The sequence below is a fragment of the Pavona decussata genome, unplaced genomic scaffold (assembly GCF_977016875.1).
Source record: "Pavona decussata unplaced genomic scaffold, jaPavDecu1.1 SCAFFOLD_25, whole genome shotgun sequence".
NCBI classification, from domain to species: Eukaryota; Metazoa; Cnidaria; class Anthozoa; order Scleractinia; family Agariciidae; genus Pavona; species Pavona decussata.
In genome coordinates, this window is record NW_028145448.1 from 848,472 (window position 1) to 857,619 (window position 9,148).

Sequence of the window (9,148 nt, forward strand, 5' to 3'; positions counted from 1 at the left end):
CTCCAATCATAATAGACATTTTACGATCGAGACAGCCCATGACGTCATAGGCACTAAATAGTATATTCTGTCCTTCAGTTAACCCGATGTAGACTTCCAGCTCAATTGATTGCTGAGCAACATAATACTTCCTAGAACTTTGAAATGACGCACCCCATCTGATTAAACAAAACTTGTTTAATCGCAGTATAGTCTTTTTTTATTATTATTATTATTCTAGTTATTTTGAAAATCTAAGTCTTCCTCAGAATCACACGTATTCACCAGCGGTTTTGCCCCAAGAAAGCGATTTTTCGACGCAGTGTATCGCGAAGTTTTGCCAGAATCGACTTTTTTTTAAAACCGATAAACAGAGTCCCCGCAAACAATAAATCGTCGATTTGGCGCAATCCAGATTTCAAGTAGAAACTAAATCTGTATGTTTTATTGCAAATAAATCGGAAAAACATTTCAAACCTTGGAATTTTTATGTTTAGTGACAGTGAATGGACAGTGAAAGAAAAACCACTTTGGTGAAATGACTCAGTTCAAAATATTGCCAAAATATGTCTTGAAGTTACGGTTAAATTGACGGCGTTCTCAAACTATTGTTGATTTTGTGGCTACGAGGACGAGTTTTCTCCGAGATCGTTCACGTTAGAATTTCTTGTAATTAATAACTTCCAAATTTATGCGCTTTTGCCAATATCTCAGAGAAGACTACGAGTTAAACCTTTTTCATAAATGGTGGTTCATAAATTATTCCTTTATTTTTTATGAACATAATCTTTCTAGCCTTGTTAGCATGTGCAAACTTCAATAGAAGTATTACTCTAAAATGAGCTTTGGGATGGTTAACATGCATCTCTAAAAGAATAACCCAGCAGCGGCCCGCGTGGAACACGCGAACGCGCGTGAAAGTTGTATCCTGCGAGGAAACGCGAAATGTATGAGAGGATTTTGTTAGAACTTTCACCTCGCGTACTTGATGATATGAACAATTTTATTCCAAAGTTTAATTAAAATTGATCTCCTACAACACTTAGAGGACGTATGGACCGAAAGAAAAGTTCCTACATCGACGGCATGATACAATGAAACATACTGGTCACTGTGGAATATATCATACACACATTGTTACAAAATATTGTATTAAACTCGTCAGTGGCAGATTTATGGCCCAAACCTTTCCACAGGCTCAGGCGTCCTCTTCATTGTTAAATCTCAAAGTCAGGTGTTTCAGAAAATCAATTCTAGCGAGATGGAATCTGTTTAGTGGCTCCCACGACGGATCTGGATCCATCACCTTCCGTGGGAGAATCGTGGAGGTCAAGAACTGAAATTTAAATCGTTTCGAGCAGGTTTCGAGATTGCAACGGAGAAAATCAGTAAAACTTGTGTGTCGTGAAACAATAACATCAAAGCACATTTTGCCGATATTTTGGCATCATTTCACCAAAGTTGAGTTTATTTTGCAGTCGATTCACTATAATTGCTGTACAAGTACTAAGGTTTGGACTGTTTTATACGTTTTATTCGAAAATCAAATTTACCGAAGTTTTTTTCTTATACCATAGTTCAAGATCTTGGTGTTGCCTTTTCTAATTGAAATCTGGGTCGCGCAAAATGAACGATTTCCTGAAATTTTGCGAGGTTTTTGGCTTAAACCAGTTTGCAGCAAACACTGAATTTTAAATTCGTTCCAAACGACAATCACGTTAGCCACTACGATGCTTTTATGACATCCCGTTAAAATCAGCTCCGGTCAACACTGTATGTATTTTGATTTTATTGCCAGTAAGCGACTAAGTCTACTTTCATGACTGTTTGAATTAACTTTGGTAATTTGGTGAATTCCTGGAAAACAGTGATGAGAGTAACATTTAGTAGCTCACTATCACTCTATTTTGTAAATTATTGAGATAAAAAATAAATATATTACTTTATTTAAGTGTTAAAGTATTTAGCGCAGAGCACTTATTGGGGACACTTTCCAGCTATAGACCGAATTGGAGTTTAGAAGTGTGAAAGCGACGATCTTCGTTAATGCGCCGGCTATACCTTCATGAAGGTCCCATTAAATTTTGTTATAATCATCTAAAAACTCAAACCTCTTCGAAACCTTTAGAACCACCTTGTACAGCATACACACCTTTTTTATAAGAACGTCTAATTTTTGGGCGAAGACTGAACGTTCTTATTTTTATTTATTTATTTATTTATTTATTTATTTATTTATTTATTTATTTTTTGAGCAAATTCAGCCTGAAAAAGTTCTTAAGATGTTCGTAACTGGTTACCTGTTATGGTATTTCAATAAATCTATGCGAACGTGACCAAGTTGGAATGTATATATATAAAGACATGACGTTTTACCTGCAGTATTCTAACCGTATTTATACTGTTCATTTTTAAAACATTTGGTCGAAATTAACTGATTCTCAGTTAGGGTAATGTTCTTAGCAGGTTCTTAAATTTTAGTAAATCTCAGTCTCAACGTTTCTATAAAAAAGGTTCTTATGTTTAAAAAAAAAACTACAGCGGAACAGTCGAAATTTCATTGGATTGGTCACACTTTCGGTTTTCACCTCAGAAACAAGAGTTAAAATCATCATCACCACAGGAAAGCACGTACTCACAGGCTTTTGTTCAATTGGTCACACTTAAGGATTTCACCCACAAAACACCTAGAACATGAGAAACACCTAGAACATCACAATAAACAGCACAACGGGAAAAGCACACTTTAAGGTTTCACACACAAAACACAAATTTTCTTGAGAAACATCTTGAACACCACAATAAACAGCACCACGGGAAAAGCACACTTTAAGATTTCACACACAAAACACAAATTTTCTTTAAATACCTTGAACATCATAATAAACAGCACCCAACACAAAGCACGTACTCACAGGCTTTCGTTCAATTGGTCACACTTTAGGATTTCACCCACAAATACACAAATTAGGCCCAGTTCAGACACCGAACTATTCAAGTTCGGCATCTGAATCAGAAGATGGATGCTATTACTGGTATGATATTCCTATATCTATTCGTCAAAAACCGACAAGACAACTATTTAAACGAGCTCTCTTCCAGCATTATTTTGCTCAGTATTAATCACTGCCACACGAACTCGTAAAACGTTTTCTGCCTTCAATTCTTCTCCTCTATTTATAATAAGTTTTTCTTTCTTTTTTTTTCTTTTTTTCTATCTTAACAAATATTGTAAAGTAATTTTAAAGGGTATACAATTAGCTAACTATATTATGCCCTTCTCCACTCCGTCTGAACCAAAAGGCGGGATCTTCGAGATTTGGGCCGAACTTAATTTGAGTTAAGTTCGGCTCGTGAAAAGTTCGGCGTCTGAACTGGGCCTTAGAAACACCTTGAACACCATAGTAAACAGCACCACACAAAACTACCGCTCAGTGGCTTTGTAACACTTCTTCAGTTATTAAATCACATTGCATACAGCAAAGTGAGGGCAAAATTTAACAATAGAAGCTTATATTTGGCCAGCTTGGCTTCGCTGAAATTTTAAACTAACGTTAACAGATAGCCGAAATACTGATATATTTAAGAAATGTCCCATCACTATCGTCAGGAAGTTTTGTGTTGAATTCTACATTTTTGCGGCTACCTTACTTCTGTAACCTAATAATAATTTTATTTACTTAATTGCGTTAAACATATTTTCTGGCGCGTGCAGCATAATTGAACACTGTATCATTGGATAACATCAACCAATTCGAGAAATAGCGGTCATTAAATCTCTTCTGTTCTTTCTTACAAAATGAAATCAGCAGGGTATATCAATTTTTCTTGTTTGTTTTCTAATAAATCGACATAAAACAATTATTCCGCTCGTGCTTGCTGCACATGGGATGCTTGGCTCTATGCGCCTCGTTAGCTCTCTTTCCGTCTCATAAACAACACTCGTCCGTGGGATAATTGCTAAATCTTTTATCTGTCTTGAGAAAACATCCAAATTATTTCACGTAGACATCTGTCGCAATGGCACTAACCGATTCAACTTTGATTTGTTGCTGGTATGAAATGACCTGACAATAAAGTTTTTTTGTAATAGATTTAAGCAAACTATCAATGTAAGAAAATGAACCCGAGCATTTCGCCTTCCTTACTTGAAAAACCTGTTTCTTAGGCTTCGAAATACTCGAACGTCCCTGTGAAGATAGTAGGTTACGTTTACATTGGGACCACGAATACCGGTGCGAAATGTCTTCCAATACACCGGATGATACGAGAAATTTATAACGGCAAACTGTCGATTTTAGACTATTTAAGGAGCTGAGGAAATCGCCGATCCTTCAACTCAACACTAAGCTGAACAAGGTTTCACCGTTCGCCGACACCTTAGCCCTACTATAACAACTTAATTTCCTTCAAAATCGAATATGCCATTCTACACAACACTGATAAATATTTATCGATATTGAGTAAACTTCGAAAGTGCTTCATGCAGATATCAGTTGAAGTGGGACTAACACATATTGCAGGGAGTGAATGGTAGGTATTTTTTTCTTAACATCACCAGTGTACAATGCCTTAATTCGTTTATTTCGGAAGCTCGGAAGCTTGCCCTTTGCCTTAATTATTTCCGCGATAATTTCTTTACTCCTTAAATATTAAATATGCCGTTTTGCAGCCGATAACAGTTTTAAAATTTTTATCAATCTTGAGCAAACATTCAAAATTTTCAATGTATATATCAGTCGAAATAGCAATAACCGGTTCCATTTCATCACTGGCGGTAAACTGGTAATACAAACACTCTTTGAAAAATAAAAACATTTCACAAACTTCCATCGATAAAAAACTCCGATATTTTATGTTACGTAACTCTGTGCAATGTTTTGATTCTTACATCAGTCAAGGCTTCGAAAAGTGGTGTGATATATACATTCCAACCTACTTAATGTTTTGAGAATTTTCTAGCGGCGAATTTTCTTGGCGGCTATGCAAAAGTAACATGTAAGGTGGCAGTGCCGTTACCTTGGTTGCGGTGGGGAAATTATTTTATTTCCTCTAACATTAAAGCTGTCATTCTACATGCGATAACAGTTCATATTTATTGATCTTGAGCAAACTTTCAAAATGCTTAATGCATATAGTCAATCGAAATGGTAGTAACCGATTCCATTTGTCACTTTTATTAAACTGATAAAGGATTTCTTTTTTTTTTTTCAATCTTGGCAAACTACTATCAATAAAATACTCTGAAATTTTATGTTACGTAACCACGCACAATGTTTACATTGGAAGGGTATCGAACACTGGTGCGATGTATTCATTCCAATTGACTCAGTATTAAGAGAATTTATAACAACTGTCCAAGAATATAACCTCCAAACTCACCGAAGTGCATAGAGATGGATAACGGTAAATATCGCGAGGAAAATATCTATCTCCAACCCGCGGCGGCGCTCGTGGAATAATTGTTAACTATTTGCAATTAGAATGAGATAATAATCAGAGTGCCCTCTATCTACTGGGTTTGGTTTATGCTAAGAGTAGCATTAGTTTATCTTGATTTATCGATCTTGAACAAACAGCCAAAGTGCTTCATTCATGCATCACTATCCGATTTAATTTTGTTATTGGTAATGAAAATATTTTTTTGGAATTTCCCCAAACTACTACTGAATAAAACACTCGGAAATTTTTTCCCTTAACTATACTTTGTGAATATATATGTTACGCAACTATGAAAAACGCCTTAATCCTCGAAACCACACTTGATGTATATTACAATATACTGGAAATGTTATGAAAATTTTATGCTTATAAAGTTTCGTTTTCTAAGCTATCTTAGCGGTTTCTTAAGGGTCACAGTTTTGAGAAAAAAAAATTAACTACTTTAAAAAATCCTATCACGGTGTACTACAAAGCTGTTCGATGACTGCTTTCCATTTTTATCCTCTGTAATAACTTAGATTCCATCAAGAGCCATCCTTAAGCCTTTTATAACGCTATTCAATTAAATTATCAACAAAAATGACCTCCAAAACTGATAATTTTTGCCGCGGAAAACTAGTTCTACAGTTTTTTTTCTCTTCGACCCCTTGCAAATTAATCTCTAGAAAAAACATACTACTAACTGCATGTAATTTCAATTCTTTAGAGTGACTCCTACCAACCGCTAATTGCCCGTAAAACGCTATTCGAATAAGTCTTCGCCAGATTTAACCAACCAACAGCATCTAATTTATACAAAAAGTGTTCGTGTTTTCTCCTTAGCGTCTGCTCAGACAAGTACAGTCAAAATACACGTTTTCGAGTTTGTAAGCCTGTGGGACGTCTTTCCAGACTCATAACACTAATGTTGTTGCTTTGCATTTTTCATGAGTTCGTCTTTAGAAAACATCTCTCGTAAGTGCAAGTTCCTGTTCAAAGCAGGTGCATTTCATAAAGAAGACGGCGCGTGACAAGAAGCTCTCGATATCCGCGCAGGCTGACTCCAGCGTCGTTCCTAATATGTCTTTCCATCTCTTCGCAGATGGCATGTCGTCTGCAGCGCACCGGAAGATCTTCCTTATCACCATCGGTTTCGTCTTCTCCGTCGAGCGCTACAGAGTTAAACTTCGAAGTTCCTTCTTTGCCCCGATTAGCGACAAATTCGTCGAAGTCTTCCGTCGGCGATTGCGGCGTCATGTTTTCTTCCTGAGACTTGGAAAAGAAAGAACACGGTTCCTCGACGTCATCTTGCGTTGCAAGTTTTCTATATCTCCGTGAGCGCATGCTAAATTTGCGTGAAACGTAACCGAGCGGCGTGTGTACGCTGGTTGAACGATTCTCACTCGCTTCTTTCGTCTTCATAACTGTGCGTGCCTCTCCGCCCAAAAACCAGCCGTTAATCCTCCGCAAGTCCCTCTATTCTCGATAGAATCAGGAAGTCGCAGAGTCTTAGCTGCTTGCGAGGAGATATGAGCGACACATTGTGAGATCATCGCTCAGTTGTATTGCGCTCGGCGGCTTCCTATTGGTAACTGAGCGTAAAAAATGACAGGTTTGAATAATTACCATATTAAACGCGGAAACAATTTGTGTGCACCTGCAGGTTTTCGAGTCTGAAAACAAATGTTATTTTAAAAATATTGGATTTCTCTTTCTCCCCTAAAACTATGAAACATTCAAATCACGCTCCTTTTTTGCCACCATTGGCTTAGTCAACTTAATTTTCGTTGCAAATCGATCGAAAAAAATCCGTGACCATAGAACTATGAGTAGTAGGGTCTACTTTCCCTTGTTTACACTGCCTATCTCCCGAACCCAAACAGATACGATTAGCGTCTTTAAGGTGACCAAAAGAACCAATCCGTTTAAACTGAGACAGCTCTTTCACGAAGCGTAAACTAACAAGGGCAGTTTCAATTAATACCTTAAAACTATAAATTTCTCTAGTGGGGACGTGTTAATTTTTATGTGATTTCTGTAAACCAACTTGAATTCATTTATTTGTATTATTGCGCAGGCGCGAAATAAGGAATTAATTTCTCCTTGAGACGGAGTATATTTGCACGAAAACCACTTCCGATTTGCTATAAGCGAATTTGAAACTTAGATGTAACTGATCACGTTGAAAATGTGACGTTAATGAAAATTTTGCTAGCCGCTGTTTACCTGTATGAAAGCGTACTGTTTATTTTACTGCATAAGGTGGCCATTACGTTGGAGTCTTAAAGGGGAAGTATCATAGTGTTTTTTATATATTTTGTTAAAAATGATGAAATAAGACCTTCAATCAGCTGCCAAATAATTCTAGAATGACGAGAGGAAAGAAATCAACTCAATTCATGAAAGGAACAACTCGTGATGTGCTCTAGCGCATTTTGGAAACAAAAATGCGAGAACTTGAAAAGAATTATCCTAACATTTTTCAAGTTTCAATCCAAACTGGCCTACCCTTTTTCCGGCCAGAGGTACTAATCGACAGTTTTATTGTACTGGGGTGATAATTTAAAACAAACTTGGCAATTGTTTCGTTGTTTCTGCTGACAGACAAACCTTTTTGGGTTTTGAAATGACAGCAAATTTGCGTGATACTTCCCCTTTAGTACCAATGAAATAATTAAAATTTTCAGGCACGTTTCAGTTATCTTACCTTACACGAAACGGTTCCAACATCTGTGAGTTTAATTTTATTCTATGCAGAATTCAAAAATTAAACCATAAGACAAGAGTTTAAATTCAGTGTATCTGAGTGAAATCCTTAAGTACACGCGGTACGACCGGTGCTAATGTAGTGCTCAGGGGTGCAGTAAATTAATGTTTGCTCTTATCAAAAGAGTTGATAAGGTAATTTGACGACCGTAAAGAGATCCGAGTGCTAACGTTTCGAGTATTAGCTCTTCGTCAGAGCGAAGGGCGAAGGGTAAACGCTCGAAACGTCAGCACTCGAATCTCTTTACGGCGATCAAATTATCTTATGAACCAACACCGACGCAGCACCACAGTTTCTTCACAAATTGATTCCCTTATCTGTGGTGTAAATTATATTGTAATGGTGCATGGCTCTAGATAACGTTGGTGGTGTTGAGCAATTCTGCTTTATAAGACGGTTCAAACGTACCTATTCATTGTTGCTAGCTTAAAAGTCCTAAACGTCACCATACGAAAGCAAAAGACAGTAATGGCGGCGCGCCTATCTGCTCAGTATTGCTCTAATTTTCTTTCCAGTATTTTGAACGGTAAAATTTTTAAGTTTCGCACTCTTGAATTCGGCTAGCAAGGCTGAAATGAATACTTTAACGAGGAAGACGAACAAGGTATGGTCATTTTTTTTCAGCAAATGATTTTCACCGCGTTAAACCGACGTTGCATGCAAGATCATCTGCAAACTGATTTATGGAAGCTTAAATTGTTTAATTCCGGACTAATTGTCTGATATTTGTATAAAATAAAGTCTCCATTAACAGAGCTTGAATCCCACTTGTGGCAGCTATCACGAGTTACGAGGAACAATTAAGGCCGGAAGATTTTATCGTGCCATTGTAGTTGCAGACAAAGCATATATATATATATATATATATATATATATATATATATATACTGTATTATCTCTAAAAGTCCCTAGCAGATCCTGTGCTCTTTTTGGAACGGAAGTTTCATGGGAGGGGTCTTTGCGATTTGGCGGTATATTCCA